This window comes from Heptranchias perlo, chromosome 12, assembly GCF_035084215.1.
Source record: "Heptranchias perlo isolate sHepPer1 chromosome 12, sHepPer1.hap1, whole genome shotgun sequence".
In the NCBI taxonomy this organism is placed as follows: domain Eukaryota; kingdom Metazoa; phylum Chordata; class Chondrichthyes; order Hexanchiformes; family Hexanchidae; genus Heptranchias; species Heptranchias perlo.
Window position 1 is genome coordinate 12,730,109 of NC_090336.1, and position 12,640 is coordinate 12,742,748.

Genomic DNA, 12,640 nt, shown 5'->3' on the forward strand with positions numbered 1-12,640 from the left:
GGATATCTGGGAGTGAGTTACAGGCTGGAATCTAATCGAGGGGTTCAGATGGTTTATATATAGAATAATGGATATCTGGGAGTGAGTTACAGGCTGGAGTCTAATCGAGGGGTTCAGATAGTTTATATATAGAATAAAGGATTCCTGGGAGTGAGTTACAGGCTGGAATCTAATCGAGGGGTTCAGATGGTTTATATATAGAATAATGGATATCTGGGAGTGAGTTACAGGCTGGAATCTAATCGAGGGGTTCAGATAGTTTATAGATAGAATAATGGATATCTGGGAGTGAGTTACAGGCTGGAGTCTAATCGAGGGGTTCAGATAGTTTATATATAGAATAATGGATATCTGGGAGTGAGTTACAGGCTGGAATCTAATCGAGGGGTTCAGATAGTTTATATATAGAATAATGGATATCTGGGAGTGAGTTACAGGCTGGAATCTAATCGAGGGGTTCAGATGGTTTATATATAGAATAATGGATATCTGGGAGTGAGTTACAGACTGGAATCTAATCGAGGGGTTCAGATAGTTTATATATAGAATAATGGATATCTGGGAGTGAGTTACAGGCTGGAATCTAATCGAGGGGTTCAGATGGTTTATATATAGAATAATGGATATCTGGGAGTGAGTTACAGACTGGAATCTAATCGAGGGGTTCATATGGTTTATATATAGAATAATGGATATCTGGGAGTGAGTTACAGGCTGGAATCTAATCGAGGGGTTCAGATGGTTTATATATAGAATAATGGATATCTGGGAGTGAGTTCCAGGCTGGAGTCTAATCAATAGGTTCAGTTGGATTGTTTACCTTGGAACAGAGGAGGCTGAGGGATGATTTGATTGAGGTGTATAAAATTATGAGGGGCCTAGATAGAGTGGATAGGAAAGACCTATTTCCCTTCGCAGAGGGGTCAATAACCAGGGGGGCATAGATTTAAAGTGATTGGTAGAAGGATTAGAGCGGAAATGAGGAAAATTGTTTGCACCCAGAGGTTGGTGGGAGTCTGGAACTCACTACCTGAGAGGGTGGGAGAGGCAGAAACCCTCAACTCATTTAAAAAATACCTGGATGTGCACCTGAAGAGCCGTGACCTGCAGGGCTACGGACCGAATGCGGGAAAGTGGGATTAGGCTGGGTGGCTCGTTTCTCAGCCGGCGCGGACACGATGGGCCGAAAGGCCTCCTTCGGTGCCATAAATTTTCTCTGATTCTATGATTATATAGAATAACAGATACCCAGAGAGTAATTACATGACAGTCTTTTAAATGAGTAATTCAGATGATGTCAGGATCTACGAGTGCAAAGTCTCCTGTTTATAATTATCATCTCTCCTCAGAGATCAGACCACGGCCTTCGGACCACTACCTGATCTGTGCTTTTATTGACTTTATTTTCAGATATCCACAGATTACGAAGCAGCTTGATGCCCACAGAGATTTCATTTGTGTAATTTCCTTGCTTTCCATTCGTTCCACCTTCTGCATCTTAGAAATGTCCTGAGTTGTTGCTGGAACTATTTCCATGACTTGGCTGCACACAGCTTTGTGTTGAAGGAAACATCAAGAGACGCTGCACTAATGTGGATCATGTGTAGAACTCCGACAGGTTCTCTCACGGAATCTCTCATTGCTGAGTGTACCCCACCGCAGCGCACCCCCTGCCCTCCCCTCTCTCTTTGATCTGGGGTCTCTTTCTTCAGCTTTGGGGGCTGTTTCTTATTGTTCCCCCCCCATCAGCTGTCAGTAGAGGCGTCGACCTTCTGCGATGTTAGCATGGCTTGAATTTTGCTCCCTGTAATTACCTCGCTCCAGTGCTCCTGCTGAGAATGTGGATACAGTAAAGAAATTCCTGGGATCGCTTAACTGCCAGAACTTCCAGTTCATTGGAAAAACATGAAAAGGGCCACAGAGAGTCTCGAAAAATACGGAAGATCATCCACTTTTCCCCTAAAATGTCTCCGGCTAATTTGTTGCAGAGAATGCAGCCTTGGCTATCTTTCTGTCTCTCCTCTGTATGTCTCCCAGTGTCTCTGTCAGTCTCGTAAGCCGGCGGGGGGAGGGGGGAGATCAGGGGGAGGGGATCTCGGGGGAGGAGGTGGGGGAGGGAGCTGCGGCAATTGAGAGGGTCCTTTAATGTGGAGTCTTGCTCCTCCCGACTCCACATGCAGAGGTAAATAACTTACCTTTTTTGTTGCAGGCGTTCTGTAGTGTTGGTTTCCCTGAGTGCAGCCCTCGATGGCGCTGGCTGCCTCCGGACAAACCAATGTTGGAGAGGGGACCTCAAGCAGGCGTGGGCCCCCTGATGTGCATTTGCAAAGGGCCTAACACTTGCTTCAGGCGTGGGTAAAGGACGCCTCTTGTTTGTCCTTACCCAATATGGCGGGTGCATACTTCTGGTCACTACATGGCCCAACTTCTAGGCCAGAGAGCTGTATATCCAACTTTGCAGTTGACACTAAATTAGGAGGGACAGTAAGTAGTGCAGATGGGAACAGGAAGTTGCAAAGGGACATAGACAGGTTAAGTGAGTGAGCAAAACTATGCAGATGGAGTTTAAGGTGGAGTTTAAGGTAAGTCTGAGGTCATCCACTTTGGACCTAAAAAAGATAAATCGAAGTATTTTCTAAACGGTGAGAAACTAGGAACAGTAGAGGAGCAAAGGGATTTGGGAGCCCAAGTACATAAATCGTTTAAAACTAGTGAAACATAGAAACATAGAAAATAGGAGCAGGAGTAGGCCATTCGGCCCTTCGAGCCTGTTCCACCATTCAATATGATCATGGCTGATCCTCTATCTCAATACCATATTCCCGCTCTCTCCCCATACCCCTTGATGCCTTTTGTGTCTAGAAATCTATCTAGCTCCTTCTTAAATATATTCAGTGACTTGGCCTCCACAGCCTTCTGTGGTAGAGAATTCCACAGGTTCACCACCCCCTGAGTGAAGAAATTTCTCGTCATCTCAGTCCTAAATGTCCTACCCCGTATCCTGAGATTGTGACCTCTCGTTCTGGACACCCCAGCCAGGGGAAACATCCTCCCTGCATCCAGTATGTCCAGCCCTGTCAGAATTTTATATTTTTCAATAAGATCCCATCTCATTCTTCTAAACTCGAGTGAATACAGGCCGAGTCGACCCAATCTCTCCTCATACGACAGTCCAGCCATCCCAGGAATCAGTCTGGTGAACCTTCGCTGCACTCCCTCTATGGCAAGTATATCCTTTCTTAGGTAAGGAGACCAAAATGGCACACAATACTCCAGGTGTGGTCTCACCAAGGCCCTGTATAACTGCAGTAAGACATCCTTGCTCCTGTACTCAAATCCTCTTGCAATGAAGGCCAACATACCATTTGCCTTCCTAACTGCTTGCTGCACCTGCATTTTTGCTTTCAGTGACTGGTGTACAAGGACACCCAGGTCCCTTTGTACATCAACATTTCCCAATCTGTCACCATTTAAGTAATACTCTGCTTTTCTGTTTTTCCTTCTGAAGTGAATAACTTCATATTTATCCACATTATACTGCATCTGCCATGTATTTGCCCACTCACTCAACTTGTCTAAATCGCCTTGAAGCCTCTCTGCATCCTCCTCACAACTCACAATCCCACCTAGTTTTGTGTGGTCAGCAAACTTGGAAATATTACATTTGGTTCCCTCACCCAAATCATTGATATATATTGTGAATAGCTGGGGCCCAAGCACTGATCCCTGTGGTACCCCACTAATCAGTGCCTGCCACCCCGATAAAGACCCATTTAGTCCTACTCGCTGTTTCCTGTCTGTTAACCAATTTTCAATCCATGCCAGTATATTACCACCAATCCCATGTGCTTTAATTTTGCACACTAACCTCTTATGTGGGACTTTATCAAAGGCCTTCTGAAAATCCAAATAACCCACATCCACTGGTTCTCCCTTATCTATTCTACCAGTTATATCCTCAAAAAACTCCAGTAAGTTTGTCAAACATGATTTCCCTTTCATAAATCCATGTTGACTTTGTCTAATCCCGTTGATATTTTCTAAGTGTCCTGTTATCACGTCCTTTATAATAGACTCGAGCATTTTCCCTCCTACTGATGTTGGGCTAATCGGTCTGTAGTTCCCTGTTTTCTCTCTCCCTCCTTTTTTAAATAGTGGGGTTACATTTGCCACCCTCCAATCTGCAGGAACTGTTCCATAATCTATAGAATTTTGAAAGATGACAACGAATGCATCAACTATTTCCATGGCTACCTCTTTTAGTACTCTGGGATGCAGATTATCAGGCCCTGGGGATTTATCGGCTTTCAGTCCCATTAATTTCTCAAGCACTATTTTTTTTACTAATACTAATTTCCTTTAATTCCGCTTCTCACTAGTCCCTTGGTTCCCCAGCATTTCTGGGAAGTTATTTGTATCCTCTTCCGTGAAGACAGAACCAAAGTATGTGTTTAATTGCTCTGCCATTTCCTTGTTCCCCATTATAAATTCTCCCATTTCTGACTGTAAGGGACCTACATTAGTCTTCACGAATCTTTTTCTTTTTAAATACTTGTAGAAGCTTTTATAGTCCGCTTTTATGTTCCTTGCAAGTTTACTCTCATACTCTATTTTTCCCCTGTTTTAGTGGACAGGTACAAAAAGTAACCAAAAAGGCTAATGGAATGTTTGCCTTTATCTCAAGGGGGTTGGAATACAAAGGGGAGGAAGTTGTGCTTCAGTTGTACAGAGCTCTGGTCAGGCCCCATCTGGATTACTGCATTCAGTTTTGGACACCTCACCTCAGGAAGGATATGACGGAACAGGCTCAAGGGGCTGAATAGCCTACTCCTGTTCCTATGACACCTGCTGCTAAAGTTGTACAGAAGCAAGAATAACTCAGCAGATAAAAGTTGTAAGGCAATGCTTACTTTTGCACCGGTATTTTTAAAACCACTTCCTGACTCCAAAATAACAACAGTCCCTGGATGTGCTTTTTATGTAAACGCACGTCATTGCACTCACAGACTCGTACCTTACCGTAGATGCGTTGGAACCGCATGAACTGAATTAAAGAACCAGCGAACCTTATTCCCAGGTTCAGGCAACTTCTGTCTACAAAACACTCAATCACACCGGCTTTTAGAAGTATAGAGCTGGCCTCTCAGCTGCTCGACTCAAGGGATTTGCACACTTTCAGAACAAAGCAAAACTGCAAGAATTTTACTAGACCGACCTCTGGGTTGGGACAGTCATTGCAGATAACGGCTTGGGTCATTTCCAAACAGACAGCAGGTTACTGATGAGCAGCTGCAGGCATCCCTTTATTTGACCTTTCAGAGGTCTGGAACAGTCGCAAGTACAACAGGCCCGTAAGAAGGAGCAACTGATCACCATATTAATGGTTTCTGTAACCTGGGTGACGTTGCAACTTCTCACACATGTTAGACAATGCAAATGGCTGCATAGAGTGACACCACAAGTCCCGGCCGGAATGCAGATTCCCCCGTCAATCACGCCGGGAGCCCGCACGGCTGTTAAGTGACTGGGATTGATTTTGCGCTCATAATTTGTATTATGTAACTATCCTGCACTTACCGCATTTTGCCGGAGATATAAACCTGCTGTACTCGGGAGACTCTGCTGTAGTTTCGGTCGTGAGTAATTTAAAACCACAAGTCCCGTCCTGCCTCCGACTCATTGGCTGACACAGCGGTGTCATACAAAATAGCTCGGTCCTAATTGACTATACAGGGTAGACACTCGTAAAGGGTAGAAAATCGTCCGCCCGTTATACGTCCCACCCGATATTTGGTTACATTGAAGTTAATAGATTGGGCGGGCAATATAACAGGTGAGGTGTATAACGTGCGGGGTGTATAACGGGCGGGGTGTATAACAGGCTGGGTGTATAACAGGTGGGGTGTATAACGGGCGGGGTGTATAACGGGTGGGGTGTATAACGGGCGGGGAATATAACAGGTGAGGTGTATAACGGGCGGGGAATATAACAGGTGAGGTGTATAACGGGCGGGGAATATAACAGGTGGAGTGTATAACGGGTGGGGTGTATAACAGGCGTGGAGTATAACAGGTGAGGTGTATAACGGGCGGGGAATATAACAGGTGGGGTGTATAACGGGTGGGGTGTATAACAGGCGTGGAGTATAACAGGTGGGGTGTATAACAGGCGGGGAGTATAACGGGTGGGGTGTATAACGGGCGGGGAGTATAACAGGTGTGGTGTATAACGGGCGGGGAGTATAACGGGCGGGGAGTATAACGGGCGGGGAGTATAACAGGTGGGGTGTATAACAGGTGGGGAGTATAACAGGTGGGGTGTATAACGGGTGGGGCGTATAACGGGCGGGGCGTATAACGGGCGGGGCGTATAACGGGTGGGGAGTATAACGGGTGGGGTGTATAACGGGCGGGGAGTGTAACAGGCGGGGCGTATAACGGGTGGGGAGTATAACGGGCGGGGAGTATAACAGGTGGGGTGTATAACAGGCGGGGAGTATAACGGGCGGGGATTATAACGGGCGGGGTGTATAACGGGTGGGGTGTATAATGGGCGGGGCGTATAACGGGCGGGGTGTATAACGGGTGGGGAGTATAACGGGCGGGGAGTATAACGGGCGGGGTGTATAACGGGCGGGGAGTATAACGGGTGGGGAGTATAACGGGCGGGGTGTATAACGGGCGGGGCGTATAACGGGCGGGGTGTATAACGGGCGGGGAGTATAACGGGCGGGGTGTATAACAGGTGGGGAGTATAACGGGTGGGGAGTATAACGGGCGGGGTGTATAACGGGCGGGGCGTATAACAGGCGGGGTGTATAACAGGTGGGGAGTATAACGGGCGGGGAGTATAACGGGCGGGGTGTATAACGGGCGGGGCGTATAACAGGCGGGGTGTATAACAGGTGGGGAGTATAACGGGCGGGGTGTATAACGGGTGGGGTGTATAACGGGCGGGGTGTATAACAGGTGGGGCGTATAACAGGCGGGGTGTATAACAGGCGGGGTGTATAACAGGTGGGGAGTATAACGGGAGGGGTGTATAACAGGTGGGGAGTATAACGGGCGGGGTGTATAACAGGCGGGGAGTATAACGGGCGGGGTGTATAACAGGTGGGGCGTATAACAGGCAGGGTGTATAACAGGCGGGGTGTATAACAGGTGGGGAGTATAACGGGCGGGGTGTATAACAGGTGGGGAGTATAACGGGCGGGGTGTACAACGGGCGGGGTGTATAACGGGCGGGGCGTATAACAGGTGGGGCGTATAACAGGTGGGGAGTATAACGGGCGGGGTGTATAACAGGTGGGGAGTATAACGGGCGGGGTGTATAACAGGTGGGGTGTATAACAGGTGGGGCGTATAACAGGTGGGGAGTATAACGGGCGGGGTGTATAACGGGCGGGGCGTATAACAGGTGGGGCGTATAACAGGTGGGGAGTATAACGGGCGGGGTGTATAACGGGCGGGGTGTATAACAGGCGGGGCGTATAATGGGCGGGGTGTATAACGGGCGGGGCGTATAACGGGCGGGGAGTATGACGGGCGGGGTGTATAACGGGCGGGGTGTATAACGGGCGGGGCGTATAACGGGCGGGGCGTATAACGGGCGGGGTGTATATCGGGCGGGGCGTATAACGGGCGGGGCGTATAACGGGCGGGGTGTATAACAGGTGGGGCGTATAACGGGCGGCCCATGCAATCCCGCCCGTTTTGAGCTACTGGCTGAGAGGAATTTCAAGCTCTAATAGGAAGCAAAAATTTTCCATCCATTGACCTATAACGGGCAAGATTTTGACTCCAAGCCGGGAAGGGAGTGGCGGGGTCAAATTGAGGATGGGAAACCTGGAAGTATGGGTTTCCCGGAAAATCCTTACGATTTTGACATAAGGACATCTTTTATTTTTTTTTGTCGGTTTCCCATCAGACTGACCGGCCTGATTGACAGGCTGACTTCAGTCGGATGGCAGACCAGCCAGGGAGAGGACATCTTCAGGTAAGTCTGCAGGTAAGTCTTTGATTGTATGGATGGGGGGGGGACACGGGGGACATGGATTGGCATGGGGCATGAGGGCACAGGGGCATGGAGGCACAGTGGACATAGGTTGGCACAGTCCATGGGTTGGCACAGTCCATGGGTTGGCATGGGTGCATGGGTTGGCACGGGGGTCACGGGGGGAGTCAGACATGGGGGGAGGGATCGGGGTCTGTCATGGGGGGGGTGTCGCGATCGGGGGTCATCGCGGGGATCTGCGATCGTTGGGGGGGGTTCGGGGGTCATCGGGGGGTCCATGATTGTTGGGGGAGGGGATCGGGGTCAGGGGTCCTTGATCGTTGTGGGGGTCACTGCAGGTAGGCCTGTTGAGCCTGCAGGAAGCACTCCTGTTCCTCCGGGCCCAGAGGCCGTGCCAGAAAGGCACCTACCTGTTGGTCTCGGTCCTTCTTGCCTCCTTTCACGTGGCATGAAAGAGAAGGCCCGGGAATCCCGGCCCCCTGGGATTGAAATCGGAGACTGTGGGAAAATGGAGGCTCGCAGACTCCTTGAAAGATTTTAAGGCCCGACCCGCCTCCTGGCCGCCCGCCCCTCGTCCCGCCCCGATGAAAACCAGGAATGGGCGAGTTGGAGGCGGGTTGGGGGTGGGTCTGAAATGGTTGGGATTTTGAATGCCCCTCCTCCCCCAACCTACCTGCTTTTCACTTTTAAAATCGTGCCCAAAGTGTCCATATCTTGATTATCAGAATCGAATAATTACTGAGGATATTAATAGTTTTCACACTCCGGAGTGAGCTACCGGTACGATTTAATATTGTGAAGGCTTCAAACGGAGAGGTGTGTGTGTCCCTAACCATGGAGTTAGGTGGAAGGGAAATCATTCCCGCTCACAGTTTACAGAAACCAATTTAAATTTGATCTAACTAACATTTTGTGGGCCGATATTGTGATCACAGGGTTGGTGCCATCAGGACCACACTGTGCGGGTCGCTGCCTGCACTGGCACAGTGTGAAGTTGGTACTGTGAGCCCAGCTGTATCATTTAAACATGCTTCCTGCACCACTGCTGCCTTGAGCAGGAAGTGTGACTACATGGAGGGGGGTGGGATGAGAAATCATGGGAGCTTGCGAGCCATTAATGGCTGCCACTTCGGTTTAAAGCAAATGCGGCTATTTAAACAGCAAAAATTTGTAGGCTGTAATATAAAGTCTCTGCACTGAATAAAGGACTGATTGGCAACAAATGGTGAATTGGGGCAACAAAAACTTGGGAGGCAGGAAACAGGAGGGGCGATGCTGCGATCTCGTGCTCCCAGTGGGGAGACGTACTTGCAGTGAGTGTGGGTGAGAGAATCAGGGCTATCGTTGACCTGCGCTCCATACGAACGTGGCTCCCTGCTGGGAGCTCAGCATTGCAGAATTAATCGAATGAGATCGCCAAAATGCCAGTAAATAAAAACCCAGAATCACACCTAACAAAAAACAAAACTTGACTCATTCAGTCACTAGTGGTCCTGCTTATAAGGCTTTGGGCACTTTGACATCATTGTAGCCACAGTGTGAAGGGGAAGATTGGCTGAGCATTCTGTTGCCAATCCCTGGTTACACTGTCTGGCTTTAATCTTTCTGGACTTGTTCCCACAGATTTTATAGCTGGAAATATAATTTTGCAATTCTGTGTGCATACAAGTCAATTGAGCCATTCCAAGGTCATACAGATAAAAACAGCCTCACTGATTGGGAACCGTTACAATGTAATGAGGAGCTGGCACTAGGTACATCTTCCTATCAATGGTTGCAAGATTTACGAACTCCTACAGGAAGGTGACACTGTTTTTGCAAACAGGCCAATGGTTAAGAGAAATGTGGTGAGAAACATATTGTTAGCACTGAAGGTGGACTAAAAGGCTGACTGGGAGGTTGGTTTGAGCGATAGATTAAGGGACAGAGTTGGTATCAGTAATGGATTGATGTGGGTGATAGATTGGGTTCTAAAAGCCTGGAGACCCCGACTTTTGCATTTCAATGAAGCCCCCGCTTGTCTGAATCGCACCGGTAAAAATGGCGAGTGACGTGAACTGAGTCTGGAGGAGGTGAGTATCGTGCTCCCGCGATTTTAACCCCCCGCACGCCCCGTTCTAGTGGGGCGCAGTTGTTTAAAATTGGGGGCTGAAATAGATAAGTACACACTCGAACTCCAGAACCTGTCTCTTGTCTCTTTACAGAAGCTGACTAATCTGTTGTGCACTTCCAGCTTTTCTCTGCCTCTTAACCTCTCGAGTGACCCCGGGTCGACTCGCTCCACTTTGAACTGGCCCTCCCTCTGAGAATTGCTGCATTGCGAATCACCGACTTATCAAGGAGTGAAATCCAGGCCCTGACAGACCCATGTTAATCATTGAGACTTCATGTGTAAGGTCTGTGGTGATTATTTTATTGGCTGTGCAGCTTGAGCCTAGTGATTGAAGAGACCCTGAGTGAAGGCCACAGCAGGCAAAGAGGCTGCATTCCTGAGGGGTTTAACTATTAAAAGGCTGCTTAAAATTTACCAGTTCAAATAGAGATTTGTGATCCGCAGAGCAGGATGGTGTGAGCTCAGTTATCGATTGGGGATTGCAACTTGTAACATTCCTGAGGAGCCAGGGTGTCTCACTTCACCTGTATCTACTGCGTAAGAACTGACAAGGGAACACGCATCACGGCCTTGATTTTTAACTCCCCCGCCGGGCAGAAACCAGGTTAAACTGAAGCGGGGGGCTTTCCAACTCCTTTCCTGCCCTGATCTGTCCGACTGCAATTTTAAGTTTCGGGCAGCAAGGACATCTGCCCTCAAGTCGGCGGGGACCTTTGTAAATCTGCTATTTTAACCTGAAGCCTGAGCAGGGGAGCAGTGATGGCCTCTCCACCAGGTTAAACCTGTCGGCCACAGGAGACAGGGCCAGAAGAGGCCCAGTTAGGTAAGTTCCTCCAGGCCCCACAAGGAAACCTTGGGATTCCACTCCTGCCTATCCACTTACCTTGTGACGTGGACGGTTCCCTCTGGTCCACGGTGGCTGAATCTGACCGGCAATGATTTTAACGGCAGGAGGGCTGCTTCTCCTCGTTTTGGTCGGGAAGTCGGCATTTTAAAATTGGCCCAGGCTGCCTGCTGCCGCTCGCTAGGCCTCGCTCCCGCCCGGGGGGTAAAAATGAAGTCCGTCACATGGTGTATCTCACACTCAGCTGTAAGCCTCTCTGTGAGGATATATCCATTTATACAGGTTGGCATCAGCAAAATAACAAACACTGAAACTGCTCATTTCTTTTCTGCGATGCACATCTAACTTACCCGGATTGTGGCATCCATATTATGGGAGCACTACGATCCACTACAAATGGCTCTTCCCAAACTTCCAGGCCCACAATATTCAAACGGGAACCAGTTGCACCCTCTTACCTGCAGTGAGCTGGACAGGAGCTGATTCAGGGGTGTACGCAGACAGACAGGATATATTCCTCCCGAGGACTTTCAAAGTTATCTTAATAATTCAGATCCTTCCAGCTGCCTAAAAATCTAAATTTGGTGGGGGGGGGGTTACATTGCGGGGGCGGGGGGGACCTTTAACGGCGAGCAGGATCGGTGCAGGTGGGGGCTGAGGAGGATGGGAAGCCGTCTTGTCCTCCGCAGCGTGAGGCAGGGGTGATTTTAACTCTCGGGCCTGATCTGCATGATTACCGTCAGTCTCCTGCCTGAAGCCAGGTGAGATTTCGAGCGGCAGGAGGTCGTTGCCAGGGACCCATAGGAATGGCCTCATGTAGTTAAGTAAAGTAGGAGGGGGGTGTTGGACGGTCGAAAGGGGGAAGGAAACTTGGGGCAAGGGTGGTCCCAGGTTTCCTTGTGCAGTTCGGAGGAGCACTCCTGCTCCGCCTGACCCTCAAGGAGACAAAAGGAAAAATTAAGATAAGCTTACCTTTCTGGGCTTCTTCTGGCTTCAGTTCCTCTTCCCAATGGGTTTGGACCGGCCGGGAAGCCATGAAGACTTCCCTACACAGGCCTGGGGTTAAAATTGCAGTCAGGTCCCGATGATGTCATCGGGACCCAATCTGCATATTTAAAGCAGGACCCCGCTGCCGACTGATGGGTGCCCTGCTCGCCTGACAAACAGAGCAGGTTCATATCGGGACCCACGGGAAGCCAGCGGGATGGGAGGGGGTAATTTGCTCAGTTTCCGCCTGGTGTTGGAGGGGGGGGGGGGGGGGGTTAAAATTTCCCCACAGATGTCCAAAGGAGAAACTGTTTGACATGAGCAGCTACTGCACCAATGAAGGTGATAACTCCACCTCTCATGGTACTGTATTGCAGCTACTGCACCAATGAAGGTGATAACTCCACCTCTCATGGTACTGTATTGCAGCTACTGCACCAATGAAGGTGATAACTCCACCTCTCATGGTACTGTATTGCAGCTACTGCACCAATGAAGGTGATAACTCCACTCGCATGGTACTGTATTGCAGCTACTGCACCAATGAAGGTGATAACTCCACCTCTCATGGTACTGTATTGCAGCTACTGCACCAATGAAGGTGATAACTCCACTCGCATGGTACATTATTGCAGCTACTGCACCAATGAAGGTGATAACTCCACTCGCATGGTACATTATT

The 12,640-nt window shown here is 49.0% G+C and overlaps 1 protein-coding gene across 2 annotated transcripts in view; it reads right to left on the reverse strand.

Moving 5' to 3' along the window:
• The window catches only part of LOC137327832 (proline-rich protein 5-like), a 136,333-nt gene that overhangs the window by 13,621 nt on the left and 110,072 nt on the right, over positions 1-12,640 (reverse strand). The gene's annotated exons all lie outside the window — the stretch shown is intronic.